Source organism: Hyla sarda, chromosome 5 (genome assembly GCF_029499605.1).
Source record: "Hyla sarda isolate aHylSar1 chromosome 5, aHylSar1.hap1, whole genome shotgun sequence".
In the NCBI taxonomy this organism is placed as follows: Eukaryota; Metazoa; Chordata; class Amphibia; order Anura; family Hylidae; genus Hyla; species Hyla sarda.
The window spans coordinates 12,105,680-12,133,623 of record NC_079193.1 but is presented as its reverse complement, the minus strand read 5'-3'; the positions used below and the strand labels follow the sequence as shown (position 1 = coordinate 12,133,623).

The 27,944-nt window shown below is 39.1% G+C and overlaps 1 long non-coding RNA gene across 1 annotated transcript in view; it reads left to right on the top strand.

Moving 5' to 3' along the window:
• LOC130272885 (uncharacterized) overlaps nt 1-27,944 on the top strand; it is a 52,783-nt gene that overhangs the window by 6,847 nt on the left and 17,992 nt on the right. Inside the window, exon 2 of the long non-coding RNA XR_008843772.1 lies at nt 24,894-25,111. This is a non-coding gene — a long non-coding RNA (uncharacterized LOC130272885). The remainder of the gene's footprint in view (nt 1-24,893; nt 25,112-27,944) is intronic.

Here is a 27,944-nt window from a genome sequence, read left to right as displayed (position 1 = left end):
CATATCTATCTATCTATCTATCTATCTATCTCATATCTATCTATCTATCTATCTATCTCATATCTATCTATCTATCTCATATCTATCTATCTATCTCATATCTATCTATCTCATATCTATCTATCTATCTCATATCTATCTATCTATCTATCTATCTATCTATCTCATATCTATCTATTTATCTACCTTTATTCCATGCTGTAACATACAATCCCCAGTTCTCGCCCTCCATGCTGTCTTGTATTATAGCAGTGCTGGTCGCCCCCCGTATACATCATCCCTTCCCCCACATACGCCGCCATGACAGTACGGACTGATCTGGCCTCCATTATATATTCAGACTGGTTCATTTTTCACGCCTTTAATAGCAGCAAAACGTCTAAATCCAGAAAATAAACATTACCTTCATATAAAGAATCCCAGCGCTCAAACTGGTGATAAAACTAGAGAATTTTAATAAATTTAATAAAAACTGAGAATAATGAGATTCATGCGTCATATCCCAACTTTATTGGAAACCTCAGATTAAGGCCGTCACAGATCAGGGGTGAACTCCAATGTCATTGTGACTACCTGCAGCCACCACCGGGGGAGCTATACACAGGTTTCTACAGCTCCCTCTGAGACCAGTTGTGATCGCAGAAGTGAACATGCACTGAGCTCCCCCTGGTGGGGGCAACAGGAAGTAAGGATTGTATTATTAATCACTTCAGAAGAACAGCGCCCCCTATACAGATATATTATGAAATTAACCATCACAGAAGTAGAGCCCATTCAGTAACTTGCTATAAAGCCCTATTATTTAGAGATAGATAGATGATAGAAATGAAATAGATAAATAGATATGAGATATATAGATAGATAGATACATAGATAGATATGAGATAGATATGAGATAGATATGAGATAGATAGATAGATATGAAATTGATAGATAGATAGATAGATAGATATAAGATAGATAGATAGATAGAAGATAGATATAAGATAGATAGATAGAAGATAGATATGAGATAGATAGATATGAGATAGATAGATATGATATGGATAGATAGATATGATATGGATAGATAGATAGATAGATAGATATGAGATAGATAGATATATAGATATGAGATAGATAAATAGATATGAACTTGATAGATAGATAGATAGATAGATATGAGATAGATAGACGATAGATATTAGATAGATATGACATAGATATGATATGGATAGATAGATATGAGATAGATATGAGATAGATAGATATGAGATAAATATGAGATAGATAGATATGAGATAGATATGAGATAGATATGAGATAGATATGAGATAGATAGATATGAGATAGATAGATATGAGATAGATAGATATGAGATAGATAGATATGAGATAGATAGATATGAGATAGATGTGAGATAGATAGATATGAGATAGATAGATATGAGATAGATAGATAGATATGAGATAGATATGAGATAGATAGATATGAGATAGATAGATATGAGATAGATAGATATGATAGATAGATAGATAGATATGAGATAGATAGATATGAGATAGATAGATATGAGATAGATAGATATGAGATAGATATGATAGATAGATAGATATGAGATAGATAGATATGAGATAGATAGATATGAGATAGATATGATAGATAGATAGATATGAGATAGATAGATATGAGATAGATAGATATGAGATAGATATGAGATATGTAGATAGATATGTGATAGATATGAGATAGATATGAGATAGATAGATAGATATGAGATAGATAGATATGAGATAGATAGATAGATATGAGATAGATATGAGATAGATATGAGATAGATATGAGATAGATAGATATGAGATAGATATGAGATAGATAGATAGATATGAGACAGAAAAATAGTTTAAGCTTAATCTTTGTCATTTTCTGTCTCATATATTGCGATTATCCCTTTACTTGAAAAATATTGATGATCAGTTTTGAAAATATGAGAGGAAAAACTCTGACCCCGAAATGTTTATTCATCTCCAACATTGGATTTAATTAAATATTTCCAGTAATATTCTCCTCCCACACATTTGCAAATATACAAGGGGGATAGTAGATCTATACACCGCCACCACATCACCGCATGTCACTGCTACAGGGGAGAGAACAAAGGAGATGAAGACGGAGAAGACAGAATGGCCTTCAAGAGACTGGAGAAGGGAACAGATCAATGTATAGAGATATGGCGGTACTATGGAAACTATAGGTGACAATACAGAAGAGAGCCAAAACAAGAAAAAGAATCCAATGATTGAACCATTGGCCTATTTTTTGTGTACGAAGGCAGTATTATAGTAGTTATATTCTTGTATATAGGAGGCAGTATTATAGTAGTTATATTCTTGTATATAGGAGCAGTATTATAGTAGTTATATTCTTGTATATAGGGGGGCAGTATTATAGTAGTTATATTCTTGAATATAGGAGCAGTATTATAGTAGTTATATTCTTGTCTATAGGAGCAGTATTATAGTAGTTATATTCTTGTATATAGGAGCAGTATTATAGTAGTTATATTCTTGTATATAGGAGCAGTATTATAGTAGTTATATTCATGTATATAGGAGCAGTATTATAGTAGTTATATTCTTGTATATAGGAGCAGTATTATAGTAGTTATATTCTTGTATATAGGAGCAGTATTATAGTAGCTATATTCTTGTATATAGGAGCAGTATTATAGTAGTTATATTCTTGTATATAGGAGCAGTATTATAGTAGTTATATTCTTGTATATAGGAGCAGTATTATAGTAGTTATATTCTTGTATATAGGAGCAGTATTATAGTAGTTATTTTCTTGTATGTAGGAGCAGTATTATAGTAGTTATATTCTTGTATATAGGAGCAGTATTATAGTAGTTATATTCTTGTATATAGGAGCAGTATTATAGTAGTTATATTCTTGTATATAGGAGCAGTATTATAGTAGTTATATTCTTGTATATAGCAGCAGTATTATAGTAGTTATAGTCTTGTATATAGCAGCAGTATTATAGTAGTTATATTCTTGTATATAGCAGCAGTATTATAGTAGTTATATTCTTGTATATAGGAGCAGTATTATAGTAGTTATATTCTTGTATATAGGAGCAGTATTATAGTAGTTATATTCTTGTATATAGGAGCAATATTATAGTAGTTATATTCTTGTATATAGGAGCAGTATTATAGTAGTTATATTCTTGTATATAGGAGCAGTATTATAGTAGTTATATTCTTGTATATAGGAGCAGTATTATAGTAGTTATATTCTTGTATATAGGAGCAGTATTATAGTAGTTATATTCTTGTATATAGGAAACAGTATTATAGTAGTTATATTCTTGTATATAGGAGCAGTATTATAGTAGTTATATCCTTGTATATAGGAGCAGTATTATAGTAGTTATATTCTTGTATATAGGAGCAGTATTATAGTAGTTATATTCTTGTATATAGGAGCAGTATTATAGTAGTTATATTCTTGTATATAGGAGCAGTATTATAGTAGTTATATTCTTGTATATAGGAGCAGTATTATAGTAGTTATATTCTTGTATATAGGAGCAGTATTATAGTAGTTATATTCTTGTATATAGGAGGCAGTATTATAGTAGTTATATTCTTGTATATAGGTGCAGTATTATAGTAGTTATATTCTTGTATATAGGAGCAGTATTATAGTAGTTATATTCTTGTATATAGGAGCAGTATTATAGTAGTTATATTCTTGTATATAGGAGGCAGTATTATAGTAGTTATATTCTTGTATATAGGGGCAGTATTATAGTAGTTATATTCTTGTATATAGGAGGCAGTATTATAGTAGTTATATTCTTGTATATAGGAGCAGTATTATAGTAGTTATATTCTTGTACATAGGAGGCAGTATTATAGTAGTTATATTCTTGTATATAGGAAACAGTATTATTGTAGTTATATTCTTGTATATAGGAGCAGTATTATAGTAGTTATATTCTTGTATATAGGAGCAGTATTATAGTAGTTATATTCTTGTATATAGGAGCAGTATTATAGTAGTTATATTCTTGTATATAGGAGCAGTATTATAGTAGTTATATTCTTGTATATAGGAGGCAGTATTATAGTAGTTATATTCTTGTATATAGGTGCAGTATTATAGTAGTTATATTCTTGTATATAGGAGCAGTATTATAGTAGTTATATTCTTGTATATAGAAGCAGTATTATAGTAGTTATATTCTTGTATATAGGAGGCAGTATTATAGTAGTTATATTCTTGTATATAGGAGGCAGTATTATAGTAGTTATATTCTTGTATATAGGAGCAGTATTATAGTAGTTATATTCTTGTATATAGGAGCAGTATTATAGTAGTTATATTCTTGTATATAGGATGCAGTATTATAGTAGTTATATTCTTGTATATAGAAGGTAGTATTATAGTAGTTATATTCTTGTATATATGAGCAGTATTAAAGTAGTTTTATTCTTGTATATAGGAGCAGTATTATAGCAGTTATATTCTTGTATATAGAAGGTAGTATTATAGCAGTTATATTCTTGTATATAGGAGCAGTATTATAGTAGTTATATTCTTGTATATAGAAGTAGTATTATAGTAGTTATATTCTTGTATATAGGAGCAGTATTATAGTAGTTATATTCTTGTATATAGGAGCAGTATTATAGAAGTTATATTCTTGTATATAGGAGGCAGTATTATAGTAGTTATATTCTTGTATATATGAGCAGTATTATAGTAGTTTTATTCCTGTATATAGGAGCAGTATTATAGTAATTATATTCCTGTATATAGGAGCAGTATTATAGTAATTATATTCCTGTATGTCTCTTTGAAGTGTTTCCTGACCATTACATGTTTATTACCGTTGTGACGTGTATTTAGCATCAGGTCGTGATGTGTAATTCCTTGTTCTGCAGTTATATTCATTGGCCTCTATGACACATGTCACTTTTCTGTTGTCAGGTTTTGCAGCCGCCCCGGGTACTCTCTTCGGTTCACTACATTTTGCTCCAGGATTATTTTAGCTGGTTATATCGGTGTAATGGTTTTTCATCTTCTGTAGAGAGTGAAATAACACACTACGCAGTGATATATAGCTGCAGATTCTGCCGCCTCCATTTACTCTACATTGCAGTGGAGATTGCTGGCAGGCGGCCTGGTATATGCAGTCGGACAGAGTCCCCCTGCACCAGATAGGAGGAGACCATTGGCCGGGTTCACTAACTTATTGTCATTTCACCCAGAGCAAGAACTCTACATTCACACTACGGAATTCCCGCGTAATTCCGCGAGTGTAGTTCAGCAGTGTGAACTTAACATTAGTGTGACTGGGTCTCCGCGACACCCGTTCACACTGCGGAATTTAAGAGGCGAATTGTTCAGCGCAAAGAAAGAACATTTTTTTTCTTTGCGCGGATTCCGTGAGCACTGCACTGGCTCAGTGCCCTGCAGCCCTAGCAACGGAGTATTTTTGGCGGTGGCCGCCAGACGGAATTTCCGCTCATGGAATTCCGCGAGCTGAGAGTCCGCAGTGTGAACGCATCCTAAGAAGTAGCACAATAAGTTCATCTTTATTAACAAATACGAGATGTATTTACTGACAACTATGGGATAGCAGCAGCAGTATTCAGCACCCCTCCAGCTCTATCTGTATACTGCTGCTCTATTTATGGGATCAGGATATATATTAGTTATACACCTCCCTTAAAGGTCTATCTGTATACTGCTGCTATCTCTATGGGATCAGTATATATATAGTAGTTACACCTGTCCCCTCCAGCTCTATCTGTATACTGCTTCTGCTATCTCATGGGATCAGGATATAATAGTAATCCACCACCCCTCCAGCTCTGTCTGTATACTGCTGCTATCTCTATGGGATCAGTATATATAGTAGTTGTGCACCTTCCCTCCAGCTCTATCTGCATACTGCTGATATCTCTATGGTATCCAAATATATAATAGTTATATACCTTCAAACCCAGTTCTATCTGTATACTGCTGCTATCTCTATGGGATCAGGATATATAGTAGTTATACACCTCCCTCCAGCTCTATCTGTATACTGCTACTATCTCTATGGGATCAGGATATATAAGGTTATATAAAAAGTAATTCACCTCCGCTCCAGCTCTATCTGTATACTGCTGACATTTCTATGGGATCAGGATATATATAGTAGTTATACACCTCCCCTCCAACTCTATCTGTATACTGCTGCTGCTATCTCATGGGATTAGTATATTTAGTAGTTATACACCTCCCCTCCAGTTCTTTCTGTATACTGCTTCTGCTATCTCTTTCGGATCAGGCTATATAGAAATAATTCACCTCCACTCCAGCTCTATCTGTATACCGCTGCTATCTCTATGGGATCAGGATACATAGTAGTTATGCCCCTCCCCTTCCAGCTCTATCTGTATACTGCTGCTGTATCTATGGGATCAGAATAATTAGTAGTTATACCCCTCCCCTCCAACTTTTCCTATATACTGCTGATATCTCTATGGGATCCTGATGTATGATGACAAAAAATGATACTATTTACTGGAGTAACACAAATTGTTATAAAAATAATCATGGAAAATTGTAGCAAAAACACAGCCAAAACATGGTGAAAACTTTCCACAAATACTGTAGATATGCAACATGTGAACACAGCCGGAAGACTTTATAAAATGCCTCAATTGTGTTTATAGATAAAATCACTTTTTCCACAAGGCAACATTTCTCTAAAAATTACACTTTGTATACAAAAATGCATCAAAATTGCACATAGTGTGAACTGACAGCAACCCTCTTATGATTTCAGCAGTTTAGGCTTCTGGTTGCTGCCGTCTGGCTCATTGAATGTTGCTCTCTTTAGGTGATATGCAGTGATGAGACCTCACTACCTCTCTCTCTCTCTCTCTCTGCAAAGCCAGAGGATTCATTGGAAATGTAGGCAGCATTGGGAAATCATTGCTGTTCCATAAAAAATGACCAATATGGCTGAAAACTCCATGCCTAGCACATCAGCTAAAACAGAAAAGCACAAGATATAAACAAGAATCTCTACATTATTCTCTAATAATAGCCTGTGCTGCACTATGTAAACATGAGAAGATCCCAGAGTGCTTTTTTAAGGGGTACTCCGGGGGAAAAATAAATGTTTTCTAATCAACTGGTGCCGGAAAGAAAAACAGATTTGTAAATTACTTCTATTAAAAAAAAAATCTTAATCCTTCCAGTACTTATCAGCTGCTTTATGCTAAAGAGGAAGTTGAGTAGTTCTTTCCAGTCTGCCCACAGTGCTCACTGCTGACACCTCTGTCCGTGTCAGGAACTGTCCAGAGCAGGAGAGGTTTGCTGTGGAGATTTGTTCCTGCTCTGGACAGTTCCTGACATGGACAGAGGTGTCAGCAGAGAGCACTGTGGTCAGACAGGAAAGAACAACACAACTTCCTGTGGAGCATACAGCAGCTGATAAGTACTGGAAGGATTAATCTTTTTAAATAGAAGTAATTTACAAATCTGTAGAACTGTATGACACAGGTTTATGTAAAAACATTTTTATTCACCGGAATACCCCTTTAAGCGAACTTTTCCTAGGTTAGAAACAGATGTGGAACAGGCAGAAAGCAGAAATATGTCTGTAAGATCAGGTTAAACAATTGTAGTTTATGGCAGTGGTCTGAAAATGTGGCCCTCCAGATGTTGCAAAAATTCAACTCCCAGCATGCCTGGACAGCCGTTGGCTGTCCGGGCATGCTGGGAGTTAAATTTTTGCAACATCTGGAGGGCCACAGTTTGAGACCACTGGTTTATGGTCTGTAATAGTGGAGCTAATTACCCAAATTACTTAAAAAATAAATAAATAATAAATAAATAAACTAGGATAGGAATGAGATCTGTAGTCTAGTTGCTATTTGTAATCTTCATTTCCCCTTAGATCCCTCCCTTAGCTTCTTTATTGCGGTCATTTCGGAGCCGTCTCAGATGAATTGCGCTGATTTACTGGTGAAGCCTCTGAGACATTATTTGTCACGACCGATTATATTATTGTAACAAGCCGGAAGTCTTTCTGGATTTCCCCCAGGATCTTCTGTGTAGAATCGTCTTTTGTGACCTTACATTCTGAGGATATGTACATTAAGTATTAGGGAAATGTAGGGATCCAAATGATACAGGAAGAAGAGGAGGAAATCCAGTGATCACAGGAAACGGCGGAAAGTTTTACAGCAGAAAACGGAAATAGAACATTCATCTGTGATAGGATAATAGAACGAAAGAAGAAGAGATGGAAATGATAAAGAAAGGGAAGAAAAAGGAAATGAGAAGGAAAAAGGAAATGATTGGAGGGAAGAGGAAGACGAGAAGGAAAAAGGAAATGATTGGAGGGAAGAGGAAGATGAGAAGGGATAGAAAATCTAAAATAAAGGAAACAGAAAGGGCTAAAAAGTGATTGAACATAGAAAGGGAAGTGAGAAAGGAAGGGGGTAGGAATAAGGAATTAATAGAAGGAAAGAGGAAGAGGAGAAGGAAAAAGGGAATGATCGGAGGAAATAGAAAGATAAAGAAAGATGAGAAATGAAAGAAAAACTTTCGAAAAAGAGAGAAGGAAAAAGGAAATGACTGGAGGGAAGAGGAAGATGAGAAGGAAAAAGGAAATTATTGGAGGGAAGAGGAAGATGAGAAGGAAAAAGGAAATGATTGGAGGGAAGAGGAAGGTGAGAAGGAAAAAGGAAATGATTGGAGGGAAGAGGAAGATGAGAAGGAAAAAGGAAATGATTGGAGGGAAGAGGAAGACGAGAAGGAAAAAGGAAATGATTGGAGGGAAGAGGAAGACGAGAAGGAAAAAGGAAATGATTGGAGGGAAGAGGAAGATGAGAAGGAAAAAGGAAATGATTGGAGGGAAGAGGAAGATGAGAAGGAAAAAGGAAATTATCGGAGGAAAGAGAATGATAAAGAAAGATGAGAAATGAAAGAAAAACTTTTTTTTAAAAGAGAAGGAAAAAGGAAATGATAGGATGGAAGAGGAAGATGAGAAGGGATAGAAAATCTAAAATAAAGGAAACAGAAAGGGCTAAAAAGTGATTGAACATAGAAAGGGAAGTGAGAAAGGAAGGGGGTAGGAATAAGGAATTAATAGAAGGAAAGAGGAAGAGGAGAAGGAAAAAGGGAATGATCGGAGGAAATAGAAAGATAAAGAAAGATGAGAAATGAAAGAAAAAAGAAGAGGAAGATGAGAAGGAAAAAGGAAATGATTGGAGGGAAGAGGAAGATGAGAAGGAAAAAGGAAATGATTGGAGGGAAGAGGAAGATGAGAAGGAAAAAGGAAATGATTGGAGGGAAGAGGAAGATGAGAAGGAAAAAGGAAATGATTGGAGGGAAGAGGAAGATGAGAAGGAAAAAGGACATGATAGCAGGGAAGAGGAAGATGAAGATACATGAGAAGGAATAGAAAAGCTAAAATAAAGGAAAAAGAAAGGGCTAAAACGTAATTGAACATAGAAAGGGAAGTGAGAAAGGAAGGGGAAGGAATAAGGAAATAATAGAAGGAAAGAGGAAGATATAGATGAGAAGGGATAGAAAAACAAAAAAGGAAACAACGGACTAAAAAGTGAATGAACATAGAAATATCAGTGTTAAAGGAAATGAGAAGTAAAATGGGAAAAGAAGGAAAAGAGAGGGGAATGAAAGTGTAAGGGAAATTGGAAATAAAATTGAAAAGAAAGGGAATGAAAAAAGAGAGGGAGAGAGTGTAAGGCAAATGATAAATAAATTAGAAATAAGAAAATAATAAGGGAAATAAAATGGGAAAGGAAATGGGAGAGGAAATTACAAGAAAAGGGGAATGAGAAGGGAGTTGGGAATGGTAAGGAAAGGGAAAGGACATGAAAAGAGAATGGGAGATAAAGACAGAAACCTTAAAGAAACAAGAAAGGACAGAAAAGAAAATTAACATGAAAAGTAAGGAGAGGAAAAGAGAAAGTAAGAGGGATTGAAAGAGAAATGAGAAGTAAAAGGAAAAAAAGAAGGAAATGGAAGGAAAAGAGAAGGGAATGGAAGAAAAATGGAAAAAGAACGGAAAAAAAGGAAAAAAGAGAAGGAAAGGGGAGTGAAAGGGAAACAGGAAGTAAGACTGTAAGGGAAAGGAAAGGAAATGGAGAGTAAAGGTCAAGAGAGGGGACATATGAAGAGAATTGAGAAAGGTAAGGAAAAAGAAAGGACATGAAAAGAGAGGGGAATGGAAGATAAAGAAAGGTGAGGAAGAAAAGCAAAACCATATAAAAAGTAAAGAGAAAGGACAGAAAAGAGAACATTGGAATGGGAAATGGGAATGAAAATGAAAAGGTAAGAAAAAGAGAAAGAGAAAGGAAAAGGGTCTGAAAGAAAAATGGGAAGATGAAAAGGAAAAGAAAGGACACGAAAGGGGAAGAAAAGGGAAATGAAAAGATAGTGAAGGAAAATATAAGGAAAAATAAAAAAGGGAAGAGAATGAACATAGCAAAAGAAATCAATAAGAAAAGGGAAAGGGAATGGAATGGGGAGGGAAAAAAAGAAGAGGATGGGAAAAGGGAAGTAAAAAAGTTAATAAAGGAAATGGAAGGAACAGATAATTATCATGGAAAGAGGAAAATGGAAGTAATGTGGAGGGGAAATGAGAAATGGAATGGGATGAAAAGAGAGAGGAATGGATATAGTAGAAAATAAAAATAGGAATGAAAGAAATGGTAGAGGAAGGAAATGAGAGATGGAATATGGATAAGAGAAAAGGGAAATAATGGACATGAGATGGAATATGAATCAGATTAAAATGGGATGGAAAATGGAAATGAGAAAAGTGAAGAGATTAGGACGCTGCCCCTTTAATAGCTCCTGCTAGTGATGGCCATTCACCTCCTACAGTCGTGTTATTCCTAAACTCTCACTGGCCAAACAGGTTTTAATGGGCAAGATTTATTGTCGACAAAATGTATTCTCCTTCATGGTTTGGATTCAAACTTTTTATGTTAAAATGTTGTTACATATTTACCCTTTTCTTTAAAAATAAATAAAGAAGTAAATAAATAAATAAATAAATGTAATCAAATAAATTGATTAATACATAAATAAATTCATTCTTATAAATGATAAATAAAAAATAATACATGATAAAAAAAATACATTATAAAGAAATAAAGAATAAATTGTAAATTCTAAATTATAAAAAATAAAGAAGTAAATAAAGCAAATACATAAATCAATTATAATTAAATAAATAAATAGATAAATAAATAAATAAACTGGCATGCTGACATAAATTCTACAAAGGTGTTTCTCTGCGCGCCATTCTTCCACACTGAATGTACAGCAGTTACCCGTGGTTCTGGATAACTGGGCGTCAGATGACATGAGCCCCACTGGGCATCGCTTTTGTGCACTTTGGGCAGTGTTTCCCAACCGGTGTGCCTCCAGCTGCTGCAAAACTACAACTCCCAGCCTAAAATCATAACAATGACCAAAAATAGGTCAAGATTAAATTCTCTAAGTTAAAGAGCACCTATTATCAACTAAACTTTCCCTAATCCTCCTCCCCATCTGTCCCTGTCTCTAAATCTATCTACCCTAGCGTCTGAGAAGGGAGGAAGTGGGCGGGGCCCGGCAGGCACAACGTCATCTGAAGCCTTGCCGGGCCGCTTCTGCCCTTCTTCCTGTATGCAGGCGGAGTGCAGGGCAGGGACGGTGTGAGGTGGAATTTTGCACGTTTGCATGGGTCGCAAAATTCCCCCTCACACCGGCTCTCCTTGTCAGTGGGAGTAGCCTGACGACAACGCTGGCCGGCAGAGTCAGGAGCGCGCCTGGCAGGGATGCCCGCACAGCGCTCACTCCCGCCTGTCTGATTGACAGGCGAGAGCTGCGCTGAGTATCAGCTTTCGGACTCAGCCGCCAGGCCGGCGTGAGTCCGAAATCACCAACAAAAGGGACTCCTAGGGAGACCCCTAGTGGTCAAAAGTTTAAACACCAAAAACACAATGAAGAATCTTTTTTTTTTTTTTTTAATAGAACCCTATTAGAAAAGTGTTCAATATATTATAAACTATAAAATATAAAAACATTTTTTGATGAGAGGTACTCTTTAAATCTAATCCTGAGAAAGCTGGGTGAGAACTAGTATGACAGCCATGACATTCTTTAACCCCTTAAGGACACAAGTTTTTTTTTTTTTTTTTGTGTGTGTGTAAACTTCATTTCCCCTTATATCCCTCCCTTAGCTTCTTTATTGCGGTCATTTCGGAGCCGTCTCAGATGAATTGCGCTGATTTACTGGTGAAGCCTCTAAGACATTATTTGTCACGACCGATTATATTATTGTAACAAGCTGGAAGTCTTTCTGGATTTACCCCAGGATCTTCTGTGTAGAATCGTCTTTTGTGACCTTACATTCTGAGGATATACAGTGGTCCCTCAAGTTACAATATTAATTGGTTCTGGGACGACCATTGTATGTTGAAACCATTGTATGTTGAGACCATAACTCTAATGAAACCTGGTAATTGGTTCTAAAGCCCCAAAATGTCATCTAAAAATAGGAAAAAGTGAGGATTAAAGAAAAATAAGTAGATAACTAATATAGATAAAGCAAATTCCTTACATATAAAAGTAAGAAAGATCTGCTGGGAGCTGTAATCACTGTCTATGTCAGTGTTTTCCAAGCAGGGAGCCTCCAGCTGTTGCAAAACTACAACTCCCAGCATGCCCGGACAGCCAAAGGCTGTCCGGGCATGATGGGAGTTGTAGTTTTGCAACAGCTGGAGGCACCCTGCTTGGGAAACACTGGTCTATGTAGAGGGCAGGATGTTCTTTGGGGTCCTGTACAGAACACGCAATGTCATGAAAAAGTAACATGGAGTCGCCCTCACCTGGTGTCCAAAGGAGCAGGTAACCCTGGTACAGGTAAAGAGTACAGAACATGTAATACCTCCCTGTACTGTAGGGGGCGCTACCAGTCAGTGCATACGCTTCAGTAATACAGGTAAAGAGTACAGAACATGTAATACCTCCCTGTACTGTAGGGGGCGCTACCAGACACCAGTCAGTGCATACGCTTCAGTAATACAGGTAAAGAGTACAGAACATGTAATACCTCCCTGTACTGTAGGGGGCGCTACCAGACATCAGTCAGTGCATACACTTCAGGAATACAGGTAAAGAGTACAGAACATGTAATACCTCCCTGTACTGTAGGGGGCACTACCAGACATCAGTCAGTGCATACGCTTCAGTAATACAGGTGTTTTACCAGTAAATTGCCCATTCTGATTGGTCAGTTCTCTTGGCCATTGACAAGTTTCACAGATCTGGACTGTCTTTGTCCAGATTGTCATTGTATGTTGAGTCTTCAACTGCTGAGCCGAGAAGTTCGTGACGAATCAAATTTACTGTAAGTTCGCTCATCTCTAATGTTTACGCCATTGACTGTGCGGCTTCATTAACATTATATTTTAATAGTTCGTACATTTACGAATAGTTCGGTACCACATATGATTATGTTCGTTTTTCATTATATTTTTTTTATTTATAACAATGGGAAATGGAGTGATTCAAACTTTAATTAGGGAAGGGGCTTATTCCCATTTATTAACTTTTTATTAAAATTTTGTACATATTTTATTTTACACTTTTTACATTCAAATTACCGTATTTTTCGCCCTATAGGACGCACCGGCATATAAGACGCACCCAATTTTAAAGGTGCAAAATCTAGAAAAAAAAAGATTCGGAACCCAACAGTGATCTTCAACCTGCGGACCTCCAGATGTTGCAAAACTACAACTCCCAGCATGCTGGGAGTTGTAGTTTTGCAACATCTGGAGGTCCGCAGGTTGAAGACCACTGGATAGGAGGTAATACTCACGTGTCCCCGGCGCTCCGGACCCGTCACCGCTGCCCTGGATGTCGCTCCATCGCTGTCTCCGCGTCCCGTGGTGTCCCCGACGCTCCGGACGTCTTCTTCCCCGGGATCCACGCTCTCCGTCGCCGTCATCACGTCGCTACGCACGTCGCTCCTATGGGATGACGGGACGGCGTGCGCGATGACGTGATGACGACGAAGGAGAGCGCCCGCCATACAGGGGATCCCGGCACGAAGCAGACACCGAGGAGGCAGGTAAGGTCCCTCTCGGTGTCCTGTAAGCTGTTCGTGACGCCGTGATTTCACCGCAGTGGTCCCGAACAGCCCGACTGAGCAGCCGAGTTAGTGTCACTTTCGCTTCAGACGCGGCGGTCAGCTTTGATCGCCGCGTCTGAAGGGTTAATACAGGGCATCACCGCGATCGGTGATGTCCTGTATTAGCAGCGGGTCCCATCCGTCGATGGCCGCAGGGACCGCCGCGATAGGTGTGTATTCGCCGTATAAGACGCACCGACTTATTGGTGTTGTCCGCCATTAACCGTGGGTCCTGAATGATGATAGCAACTGGCACCCACCGGGTGTGAAGCGCGATCAGCTCGGTTCTTGTGTATGCCTTGTGCTTACCTGTTTTAGCTGATGTGGTATCAACTACATCACTGAAATGATTTCCTAATGCTGCCTACATTTCCCATGGATCCCCTGACTTTGCAGAGAGAGAGGAGGTGAAGTCTGATCACTGCACCTGGTCATATAATTATTCTGCTGGTGCGGGAAGTCACCCAGGTGAACTGATTAGACTCATGGTTGGGTTGGGGTCAGTTCACACTTCATGAGGATAAAGTGATTTGACTTATAAACACAATTTTAAAGAACTGAAGACTTTAAAGGGGTTCTCCACTGGATTTTTTTTTTTTTTTATCTACTGGTGCCAGAAAGTTAAACAGATCTGTAAATGACTTCTATTTAAAAATCGTAATCCTTCTAGTACGTATCAGCTGCTGTATGCTTCACAGTAAGTTCTTTTCTTTTTGAATTTCCTTTCTGTCTGACCACAGTGCTCTCTGCTGACACCTCTGTCCATGTCAGGAACCGTCCAGAGCAGGAGAGGTATGATATGGGGATTTGCTCCTACTCTGGACAGTTCGTGACATGGACAGAGGTGTCAGCAGAGAGCACTGTGGTCAGACAGAAAGGAAATAAAAAAAAATGAACTTCCTGTGGAGCATATACAGCATCTAATAAGTGCTGGAATTATTAAGATTTTTATATAGAAGCAATTGACAAGCAATTAAGCTGTTTTCACTTGCTGAATTTTTCCATTATTTTTCAAATATTTTAACTGCATTCTTTTGCTGCAATTTTCCAAAATCGCCATAAAAAATACACATTTCTGCTGTTACTTTTACAATTGCAATAGGAACAATTTCTAAAAAGGTTTTGGGAAGATCACAGCAAGAATAGAAAAAACTAATGATGCAAAACAATGTGTGAATGCAGGATATATCCTGATCCCATAGACAGAGCAGCAGTATACAGAGAAAGCTGGAGGGGAGGTGTATAACTACTATATATCCTGATCCCATAGAGATAGCAGCAGTATACAGATAGAGCTGGAGGGGAGGTGTATAACTACTATATATCCTGATCCCATAGACAGAGCAGCAGTATACAGAGAAAGCTGGAGGGGAGGTGTATAACTACTATATATCTCCTGATCCCATAGAGATAGCAGCAGTATACAGATAGAGCTGGAGGGAGGAGTATAACTACTATATATCCTGATCCCATAGAGATAGCAGCAGTATACCGATAGAGCTGGAGGGAGGGGTATAACTACTATATATCCTGATCCCATAGACAGAGCAGCAGTATACAGAGAAAGCTGGAGGGGAGGTGTATAACTACTATATATCCTGATCCCATAGAGATAGCAGCAGTATACAGATAGAGCTGGAGGGGAGGTGTATAACTACTATATATCCTGATCCCATAGACAGAGCAGCAGTATACAGAGAAAGCTGGAGGGGAGGTGTATAACTACTATATATCTCCTGATCCCATAGAGATAGCAGCAGTATACAGATAGAGCTGGAGGGAGGAGTATAACTACTATATATCCTGATCCCATAGAGATAGCAGCAGTATACCGATAGAGCTGGAGGGAGGGGTATAACTACTATATATCCTGATCCCATAGACAGAGCAGCAGTATACAGAGAAAGCTGGAGGGGAGGTGTATAACTACTATATATCCTGATCCCATAGAGATAGCAGCAGTATACAGATAGAGCTGGAGGGGAGGTGCATAACTACTATGTATCCTGATCCCACGGAGATAAAGGCAGTATACAGATAGAGCTGGGAGGAAAGGGGTTTTAACTGATAAATATATTCTAATCACATAGACATAACAGCAGCAGTATACAGATAGAACTGGAGGGGAGGTGTTTAACTACTAAATATCCCGATCCCATAGAGATAGCAGCAGCAGCATAAAGATAGAGCTGGAGGGGAGGTGTATAACTACACTATATCCATATCACATAGTGATAGAAGCAGTATACTGATAGAGCTATAGGGGAGGTGTATATCTTCTATATATCTTGATCCCATAGAGATAGCGACAGTATACAGATAGAGCTGGAGGGGAGGTGTATACCTTCTATGTATCCTGATCTCATAGAAATAGCAGTAGCAGTATACAGATAGAGCTGAAGGGGAGATGTATTACTACTATATATCCTGATCCTATAGAGATAGCAACAGCAGTATACTGATAGAGCTGGGAGAGGAGGTGTATAACTACTATATATCCTGATGCCATAGAGATAACAACAGCAGTATACAGATAGAGCTGGGAGAGGAGGTCTATAACTACTATATATCCTGATGCCATAGAGATAGCAGCAGCAGTATACAGATAGAGCTGGAGGTGATACACAGAGCAGGGTGATACATTGCATCATTGAGCAGGAAAGTAAACAACCCCATGTATACAATTCTCGGTCTAATGGCGGTCAAATATTCTGTATAGATGTTTTGTTGTTCAGTAGTTTAGTGCAGCAAAGACTTCAACAACAAAGAGGGGAAAGTTCTCAGCCGCTTCCAGAAAACATCTAATAACCTCGGAGGCGCATACAGCGAAAAATAAGTGTATTAAATCTCAGCAAAGCAGAGTCCAGAGACATGAAGGAACCATAACATAGAAAATGGCAATTCAGTCTGTAAGAGCCGTCACATCATTATAATGTTCTCCCAAAATATGGAGGGTTCACTGCAGGTCACCAAATAAAGTACAGGACAATGACTTCTCCAGAAAACTAAAAAGTGTGAGGGAATAGAGATGACAAGGATATAATACTGCCCCCTATATGCATGAATATATCTACTATGATACTGCTCCGATATACAAGAATATAACTACTATAATACTGCCTCCTATATACAAGAATATAACTACTATAATACTGCTCCTATATACAAGAATATAACTACTATAATACTGCTCCTATATACAAGAATATAACTACTATAATACTGCTCCTATATACAAGAATATAACTACTATAATACTGCTCCTATATACAAGAATATATCTACTATAATACTGCCTCCTATATACAAGAATATAACTACTATAATACTGCTCCTATATACAAGAATATAACTACTATAATACTGCTCCTATATACAAGAATATATCTACTATAATACTGCCTCCTATATACAAGAATATAACTACTATAATACTGCTCCTATATACAAGAATATATCTACTATGATACTGCTCCTATATACAAGAATATATCTACTATAATACTGCTCCTATATACAAGAATATAACTACTATACTGCTCCTATATACAAGAATATAACTACTATAATACTGCCTCCTATATACAAGAATATAACTACTATAATACTGCTCCTATATACAAGAACATAACTACTGTAATACTGCCTCCTATATACAAGAATATAACTACTATAATACTGCCCCTATATACAAGAATATAACTACTATAATACTGCTTCTATATTCAAGAATATAACTACTATAATGCTGCTCCAATATACAAGACTATAACTACTATAATACTGCTTCTATATACAAGAATATAACTACTATAATACTGCTCCTATATACAAGAATATAACTACTATAATACTGCTCCTATATACAAGAATATAACTACTATAATACTGCTCCTATATACAAGAATATAACTACTATAATACTGCCCCTATATACAAGACTATAACTACTATAATACTGCTTCTATATACAAGAATATAACTACTATAATACTGCTCCTATATACAAGAATATAACTACTATAATACTGCTCCTATATACAAGAATATAACTACTATAATACTGCCTCCTATATACAAGAATATAACTACTATAATACTGCCTCCTATATACACAAGAATATAACTACTATAATACTGCTCCTATATACAAGAATATAACTACTATAATACTGCTCCTATATACACAAGAATATAACTACTATAATACTGCTCCTATATACAAGAATATAACTACTATAATACTGCTCCTATATACAAGAATATAACTACTATAATACTGCTCCTATCTACAAGAATATAACTACTATAATACTGCTCCTATATACAAGAATATAACTACTATAATACTGCTCCTATATACAAGAATATAACTACTATAATACTGCTCCTATATACAAGAATATAACTACTATAATACTGCTCCTATATACAAGAATATAACTACTATAATACTGCTCCTGTATACAAGAATATAACTACTATAATACTGCTCCTATATACAAGAATATATCTACTATAATACTGCCTCCTATATACAAGAATATAACTACTATAATACTGCTCCTATATACAAGAATATATCTACTATGATACTGCTCCTATATACAAGAATATATCTACTATAATACTGCTCCTATATACAAGAATATAACTACTATACTGCTCCTATATACAAGAATATAACTACTATAATACTGCCTCCTATATACAAGAATATAACTACTATAATACTGCTCCTATATACAAGAACATAACTACTGTAATACTGCCTCCTATATACAAGAATATAACTACTATAATACTGCCCCTATATACAAGAATATAACTACTATAATACTGCTCCTATATACAAGAATATAACTACTATAATACTGCCCCTATATACAAGAATATAACCACTATAATACTGCTCCTATATACAAGAATATAACTACTATGATACTGCTCCTATATACAAGAATATAACTACTATAATACTGCTCCTATATACAAGAATATAACTACTATAATACTGCCCCTATATACAAGAATATAACTACTATAATACTGCTTCTATATACAAGAATATAACTACTATAATGCTGCTCCAATATACAAGACTATAACTACTATAATACTGCTTCTATATACAAGAATATAACTACTATAATACTGCTCCTATATACAAGAATATAACTACTATAATACTGCTCCTATATACAAGAATATAACTACTATAATACTGCCCCTATATACAAGACTATAACTACTATAATACTGCTTCTATATACAAGAATATAACTACTATAATACTGCTCCTATATACAAGAATATAACTACTATAATACTGCTCCTATATACAAGAATATAACTACTATAATACTGCCTCCTATATACAAGAATATAACTACTATAATACTGCCTCCTATATACACAAGAATATAACTACTATAATACTGCTCCTATATACAAGAATATAACTACTATAATACTGCTCCTATATACACAAGAATATAACTACTATAATACTGCTCCTATATACAAGAATATAACTACTATAATACTGCTCCTATATACAAGAATATAACTACTATAATACTGCTCCTATATACAAGAATATAACTACTATAATACTGCTCCTATATTCAAGAATATAACTCCTATAATACTGCTCCTATATACAAGAATATAACTACTATAATACTGCTCCTATATACAAGAATATAACTACTATAATACTGCTCCTATATTCAAGAATATAACTACTATAATACTGCCTCCTATATACAAGAATATAACTACTATAATACTGCTCCTATATACAAGAATATAACTACTATAATACCGCTCATATATACAAGAATATAACTGCTATAATACTGCAGTCCTCCTCCTCTTGTTTATATACACTGTAGATGGGATATACTCCATTGCCGTCCTTGCTGCTCAGACATAACATCTCTCGTAGACCCAATGATTAAGTAAAACCTAATGTGGCCCTGGAGGATCTTCATCCAATCAGACGTTAGATTAAGTATCTGAGCCGGATAATAAGTAACAATTCATTACCTCCTTCCCGCTATCATCTTACGCTAACGACTATTACAAGACGATGATGAGTTAAATCTACAGAGGGTTCATTTGTGATTCCTGAGGGTCGGGTCATACATAATCAAGGAGCGGGAGGACGGAGATATTGATGCGCCGCCGCTTCCTGCGCAGATCAGATGTTGGCAGAGAAAGTAAACTGATTGTTTCATTACCGCTCGTTAGAAAAAACGTCTCCAATCAATTACGAAGCGAGAACGAAGGGGAAAAGAAGCCGCAGATCTGTAGTTTAATTCATCTGTTTTAATTAATCATCTGAATTATTTATTTTACACTTTTTTTTTTAAATCATTAATTTTGCATAATCTAATTTTCTTATCTCTTTGCTTTTAGGTTATGTTTACACTGCGCAATTTCCACTATTCCGCAGAAATTATGTTCAGCAAGAATGGCGGAATTCTGCCAGAATTGCGGCAAGTTTTATGTTCTCTCAGAATAAGCCAAAATTTAAGCCCTGTTTTCAATTGGAATCTGCCGCAGAATTCCGCAAGATATAAGACTGGTCTTAAATTTTAGCGGACTGCGGAAAGCAGATTTTTTTGCGATGGAAATTCTGCTGTCTAAATGGGACAGTGGAATCTCATTCGAATCAATTGGCATTAAATGACGGCGAAATTTCCAGCCGAATTCCCCGTGTAAATTCTGCTGTGTGAACATATCCTAAGGGTACGTTCACACGAGCGGATTTTCGCTGCGGATCTGCTGGTGAAGGCCCCGCTCTATGCTGTCTTTACATGTGCCTGCTCATAGCGGTAATACACCGCTACGAGCAGACACACTGCGATGTGCGAGTCGCAGTATACTTGCACATCGCGGGAGCTCTTTGCCTAGCTCAGAGCAGTTAGAGCCGCCGCGATGTGCGAGTACGCCGCGCACATCGCTGCAGTGTGTCAGCACGTCATGGCGTATTGCCGCTACGAGCAGGCAGAGATAATGACAGCATAGAGCGGGGCCTTCACCAGCGGATCCGCAGCGTAAAATACGCGTTAAATCCGCTCGTGTGAACGTACCCTTAGGCTGGGTTCACACTGTGGAATTTCTGGGCAGAATTTCTGCCGGAGATCGAGGCGGCGGCACTAGGACCGCGCGGACTACATTGCCATCGCCATAGATGGCAATGCATTTCCGAGCAGATCTCCCAAAAGATCCACTCAGAAATGCATTTCCGTCTATGGGGATGGCAGTGCAGTTGGCGCGGTCCTAGTGCCTACAGCTAAATCTCTAGCAGAAATTCTGCCCAGAGATTCCATAGTGTGAACCTAGCCCAAGGCAAGAGTTTCTGCCAGAGATTGAGGCGGCGGCGCTGGGACCGCGCGGACTACATTGCCATCCCCATAGATGGCAATGCATTTCTGAGCAGATCTCCCAAAAGATCCACCCAGAAATGCATTGCCGTCTATTGGGGCAGCAATGCAGTGTGCTCGGTCCTCGCGCCGCCGGCTCAATCTGCTGCAGAAATTCTGCAGGGCGAACCCAGCCTTAGGGTATGTTCACACTACGGATTATGAACAAAATCTCCGCTTGCAGAATTCCGTGAGCGGAGATTCCATTCTCACAGCCGCTGCCGCAATACTTCGACGGTAGGACCGCGCGGCACTGTGCCATCACCATTGACGGCTATGCAGTGTTCGCGGAGTTCCCCCCAAAAGAATGAACATGTTCTTTCTTTGTGCTGAACAATTTCAGCGGCTAATTTGTCCACCACTGAAATTCCGCAGTGTGAACGGGTCTCACGGAAACCCATTCACAGTGATGTTTATGTTCACAGCACGTAATTCCGTTCGCGAAATTCCGCTCATGGAATTCCATGTGAATTACGTAGTGTGAACCCACCCTAAGGGTCTATTCACACAGCAGAATTTCTGCTTGCAGAATTCCACCTCAAATTAAAGTCCATAGACTTCTATGGGATTCCGCACCCCCATTCACACTTCTGAGTTTCCGCTTGCGGAATTTCCCCTCAAATTAAAGCCCATAGACTTCTATGGGATTCTGCACTCCCATTCACACTTCTGAATTTCCGGAAGCGGAAATTCAGAAGTGTGAATGGGAGTGCAGAATCCCATAGAAGTCTATGGGCTTTAATTTAAGGCGGAATTTCTGCGGTGTGATTAGACCCTTAGGCTAGGTTCACACTGCAGAATTTCTGGGCAGAATTTCTGCCGGAGATCGAGCCAGCGGCACTAGGACTCGATATCCGGAAAAAATCTGCCCAGAAATTCCACAGTGTGAACCTAGCCTTAGAGTAGTAAAAAATATGTAAAATTGTATACTTTTTAGAAAAAAATAAAAAAATACATTTCTTATCTTCAATCTTAGTAAAGCATATTAAAACATAAAAAAATTCCAACTAAAAATAAATAAAAATATGTCCTCCAAGATACTTGCCTCTAAGCCCTTTGCCACAATTTAAAGGCACACTCCGAAAAAAAACGAAATATTTTTCAATCAATTGTTGACAAAAAATTATATAGATTTATGCATTTTTTTATTTAAATAAAAATAAGTGTTTACAGCTCCTTTTTTTATACACGTATTTATGATACGAAATGGCTAAAAGAGTAATCGAGATTACAAATAACAACAAAGAAAAAAAAAGTTATTCATATTCCGAAGAAAACTAAATGTTTTTAAATAAGTTCTTGGCAAATAAATTATATAGAATAATAAATATTTTCCTAATCTCTTAAAGGGGTACTCCGCTGGAAAAAAAAACCTTTTTCAAATCAAATGGTGCCAGGAAGTAGTAAATATTTGTAAATTACTTCTATATAAAAATCTTAATCCTTCCAATACTTATCAGCTGCTGTGTGCTCCACAGGAATTTGTATAGTTCTTTTTTCCAGTCTGACCACAGTGCTCTCTGCTGACACCTCTGTCCATGTAGGAACTGTCCAGAGTAGGAACAAATCCCCATAGCAAACCTCTCCTGCTCTGGACAGTTCCTGAGAGGGACAGAGGTGTCAGCAGAGAGCACTGTGGTCAGACAGAAAGTAAATACAAAAAGAAAATAACTTCCTGTAGAGCATACAGAAGCTAAGTACTGGCCCTAAACTGACCCTAAAACATCTCTTCCTGCCTACTTGCCCATCCACCTTAAATGGTGGATCGACAACTGGGCGCCGGTCCCTCCCTGAGCTAAAGTGCAATGGCCTTAAAAACACCCATAAATAAATAGTTGGTCACAAACCAGAAACATAACAGGAACATAGAACTCTATAATAACTTTAAGTTCAGAGGACACAGATCAGTGAGCTGCACAGAGGACACTATAGACCAATGGTAAAGCACAGAGGAAAACACTAGCTAAGTGATCATGTACTCTATGATCAGTGCATGTACAAAAACTGCAAAGATCTAAATAACGAACTAATAAACATATCAAGTTCAAAACTCCAGACAAGGAAACGGATGAGTCAACAAAGACTCCAGATTATAAAACACTGTTCACACTAAAGACAAGACAGGGAAATGGATGAGTCTAAACAGACTCCACAGACTAAACAGACTCCAGTCCCCCACACAAAGGTAAACGGAATCTATTGCTAAACAGGAATAATCGCAATCCCTCAGAAAACCTCTAGTAGACACAGGATCAATCTCCCAGAGTCCCCATGGACTGGTAACAGGGATGACAAGTTACAACTCAGAAAAACGGATACAACAGGATATAATTATAGAACACTGTTCACACTGAACACAAGACAGGAATAATCGCAATCCCTCAGAAAACCTCCAGTAGACACAGGATAAATCTCCCAGAGTCCCCATGGACTGGTAACAGGGATATCTAGTTATAGAAACACAGAAAACGGATACAAGAGAAAACACAGTGTGAACAGATACATAGCAGAAAGGACATACAAACCCTAAAAACCGACTATACAAACACGGATTAAAATCTACTATGAGCATGCTTTCTAACCATGGGTAAAAGCCCAGAACATATCAAAGATAAATGCAAGGTGCATGCTAAGACAGAGATAGTAGATTAAAAGCTCAAACAAGGAGTGTTTCACCAAAAGCTCCATAGCAGCATTTCAAGCTTGTTAGCAGTAAGACAGAAGTCAAGATGTCGATATGTAATCACCAGCCCAGAAGCTAGACTGGGCTCACCTTATGTAGATACACCCTAAGAGCTATTGGATCGAAAGCCAAAGGCTTTAACTATTCCCTGACCGGGGAACATATCACTGTTAAAACACAAATCCAATAGCCATGTCTGAACACAGACCAAGACAAACATGACAGAAGGATTAAGATTTTTTAAGAGAAGTAATTTAGAAATCTGTTTAAAGGGGTTGTGCGCTGCCCTGCCTTTCGGAGCTCCGCACGCAGCATCTGGAAGTTCAGTACTCCGAACGCTGTGTGCGGGCTTCCGTGTTCGCGTCCGCCGGGCGTGATGTCACGCCCGGCCCCCTCGTGATGTCACGCCCGCCCCCTCAACGAAAGTCTATGGGAAGGGGGCGCGACCGCTGTTGCAAAAAGTTGCAAAAAACGTTTTCCTTCAATTTAACGAATAGAACGAATGTACAAATTCGGCACCAACAGATTTGCAGAACTTCTCAATATTCATGATGCATTTTTATTACAGACCTTCTAATGAAGATTAATGCGGCTCTGGGAAGTCCGTATATACCCTTTATGTCAATAAACAACCTTCACGACTACTGATTCCTGATGGGAATACTAGAAAATGTTTCATGGCAGCGTGCACTCCTCAGATCTAATGGACTCTGAAAGCAAATGTGAACATATCGATGGAAATACAAGGTTCAATTCCGTGCAATACAGGATACAGCAGAGCTAAAGGTGACTATTTACTTAGAAATGTTACATCTGCATCATCTGTGGAGCAAGAGAGCCATTTTCTGCACTTAATACTGTTGTTAAAGGGAAGTTACACCATAATCTAAGACATATTTTCAATAAACAGCACTCCAGGTGGTCAGGAGGGGTACTGCAAGTAAAGTAGATTTTAGATTTTTACAGCCCACATGTCATGACCGGGGGTGGAAAGGGAGAGTGAGCCCTAAACTGACCCTAGAAAAATTTTCCCTGCCTACTTGCCATCCACCCTAAACGGTGGATCGGCAACTTGGAGCTGGTCGCTCCCTGTGCTAAAGTGCAGTGGGCGTAGAAGTACACTAATATACAGTACATGTCGGGGACAGGTCAGAAACGAAAGAGGAATACAAAAACCAGAACAGATAAACCGGGCAGGATATAAATACTAACAGGGCAGGATATAGCGTACAACATACAGTTCAGAAACCAGAACCAAGATAAATGGCAGACATGAATAAATGAACAAGAATATGCATGGAACAAGTATACAGCAGAAACCAGGAGATGCAGGGGATGAACTGAATGTAAAACACCACACAGGTCAGGTAAACATAGAACACTGTTCACACTGGGACACAAAACTAGACTCCCCACTCCAAACATGGAGGGAAATTAATAATAAATCAAGATCGATTTCTATCGAGCAGGCACACTACACAGTGTGATCAGGATAATGGCCTAGAAGGAAACAGAAATATAATTCATGGAACACTAGACAGAGAACCGGATGAGTCTGAACAGACTCCACAAAAGCCAAATTCCAAAACATGGAGGAATACAGGTCAGGACTCTAAACAGGAATACAGGCACAAAACTCACAGTGTGAACACAGACAAAGATATCACAAGGTAAAGCAGAACAGACATACTGTCACGGATCGGCAGGCTGGAGGTGGATCCTCTGTGTCAGAGAGGGTTTGGCGTGGACCGTGTTGGTGGACCGGTTCTAAGTAGCTACTGGTTTTCACCAGAGCCCGCCGCAAAGCGGGATGGTCTTGCAGCGGCGGTAGCAACCAGGTCGTATCCACCGGCAACGGCTCAACCTCTTTGACTGCTGAGATAGGCATGGTACAAGGGATAAGGCAAGAGCAAGGTCGGACGTAGCAGAAGGTCAGGGCAGGCAGCAAGGATCGTAGTCAGGGGCAACGGCAGGAGGTCTGGAACACAGGCTAGGAACACACAAGGGAACGCTTTCACTAGGCACAAGGGCAACAAGATCCGGCGAGGGAGTGCAGGGGAAGTGAGGTATAAGTAGGGAGTGCACAGGTGGAAACTAATCAAGCTAATTGGGAAGATTGGGCCAGGCACCATCATTGGTGCACTGGCCCTTTAAATCTAGAGAGCTGGCGCGCGCGCGCCCTAGAGAGCGGAGCCGCGCGCGCCAGAGCATGACAGCCGGGGACCGGGACAGGTAAGTGACTTGGGACGCGATTCGCAAGCGGGCGCGTCCCGCTGTGCGAATCGCATCCCCGACGGCCATGACAGTGCAGCGCTCCCGGTCAGCGGGACCGACCGGGGCGCTGCAGGGAGAGAGACGCCGTGAGCGCTCCGGGGAGGAGCGGGGACCCGGAGCGCTCGGCGTAACAGTACCCCCCCCCTTGGGTCTCCCCCTCTTCTTGGAGCCGGAGAACCTGAGGATAAGACTTTTGTCCAGGATGTTGTCCTCAGGTTCCCAAGATCTCTCCTCTGAGCACTCAAGTACAAAGGGTCCAAGATAACGTGGTCCGAGATAAAAACTGGGGACACGGAAGCCGAAATACTTGGCGGAGAGCCACACAAAAATAGGAGGAGCTCTTCTCTTTCTCCCGGCAAGCTTCTTCACCCAGGATGAGGCCAGCATGAGGAATTTCAGAGTCTTCTTCCAGATGGTGGCGAAGCCCCGGGAAACCACATCAACAGCGGGCACACAAGAAGGCGTGGGGGTGGGGAGGGAGGGAAGAGGGTCAAGCCCGGCACGGGGCAGAGTGTCAACAGGACGGGAGCCGTGAGGAGGAGACACAGCATAGTCCAGACAGGCCTTGGGGAGGCCAGGTAAAGGGGGAGACACAGAGGCTTGACTGACGGGACTGGGAGCAGACGTGAGGCACTTTCTGTAGCAAGAAGCACCCCAGCTCCCGATCTCCCCGGAGGTCCAGACAAGGGCAGAGGATGGGGGTTGGAGCCATGGCAGACCGAGGAGGACTTCAGAGGAGCATTTGGGCAAAACAAAAAGTTCCATGCTCAAGAGCAGGGGTTCTGTGCGGTAACGCACAGTGCAGTATAGAAGTAAATCTTCTTTCTTCCTGCGGCGAGTCCTCTCTTCAGGGGTCAGACGGGACCGATCCACTTGCATAGCCTCCTCGGCGGGAGGCACAGGGGTGGATTGCAAAGGATACTGTGAGAGAGGTGCTCCGGGCGGTGTGGCACATGGCAGGGCCTTCCCAGGCAGGAGACCACGGCAGAGTCTAGAGTCCCCATCAAATTTGTCCGGCAGGGACAAGCAGGGGTTAGGAGCGGCCGGTCGCTGCGGAGGAGTTGCAGGAGCCGGCGGAGGAGATGGTTGTTGCAGTTGCAGCTGCTGTGTCTGTGACTGAAGTTGCTGTATCTGCGGCAGCAGCTGCTGTATCTGTGACTGAAGTTGCTGTGTCACGGTGGTCAAGTATGCCAGCTGGTGATTTCGTTGGGTGATCATTAAGGATTGCTGGGCAATCACCGTGGAAATGTCGGCAAGACTTGACAGCGGCACCTCAGCGGAATCCATGGCCGGATCTACTGTCACGGATCGGCAGGCTGGAGGTGGATCCTCTGTGTCAGAGAGG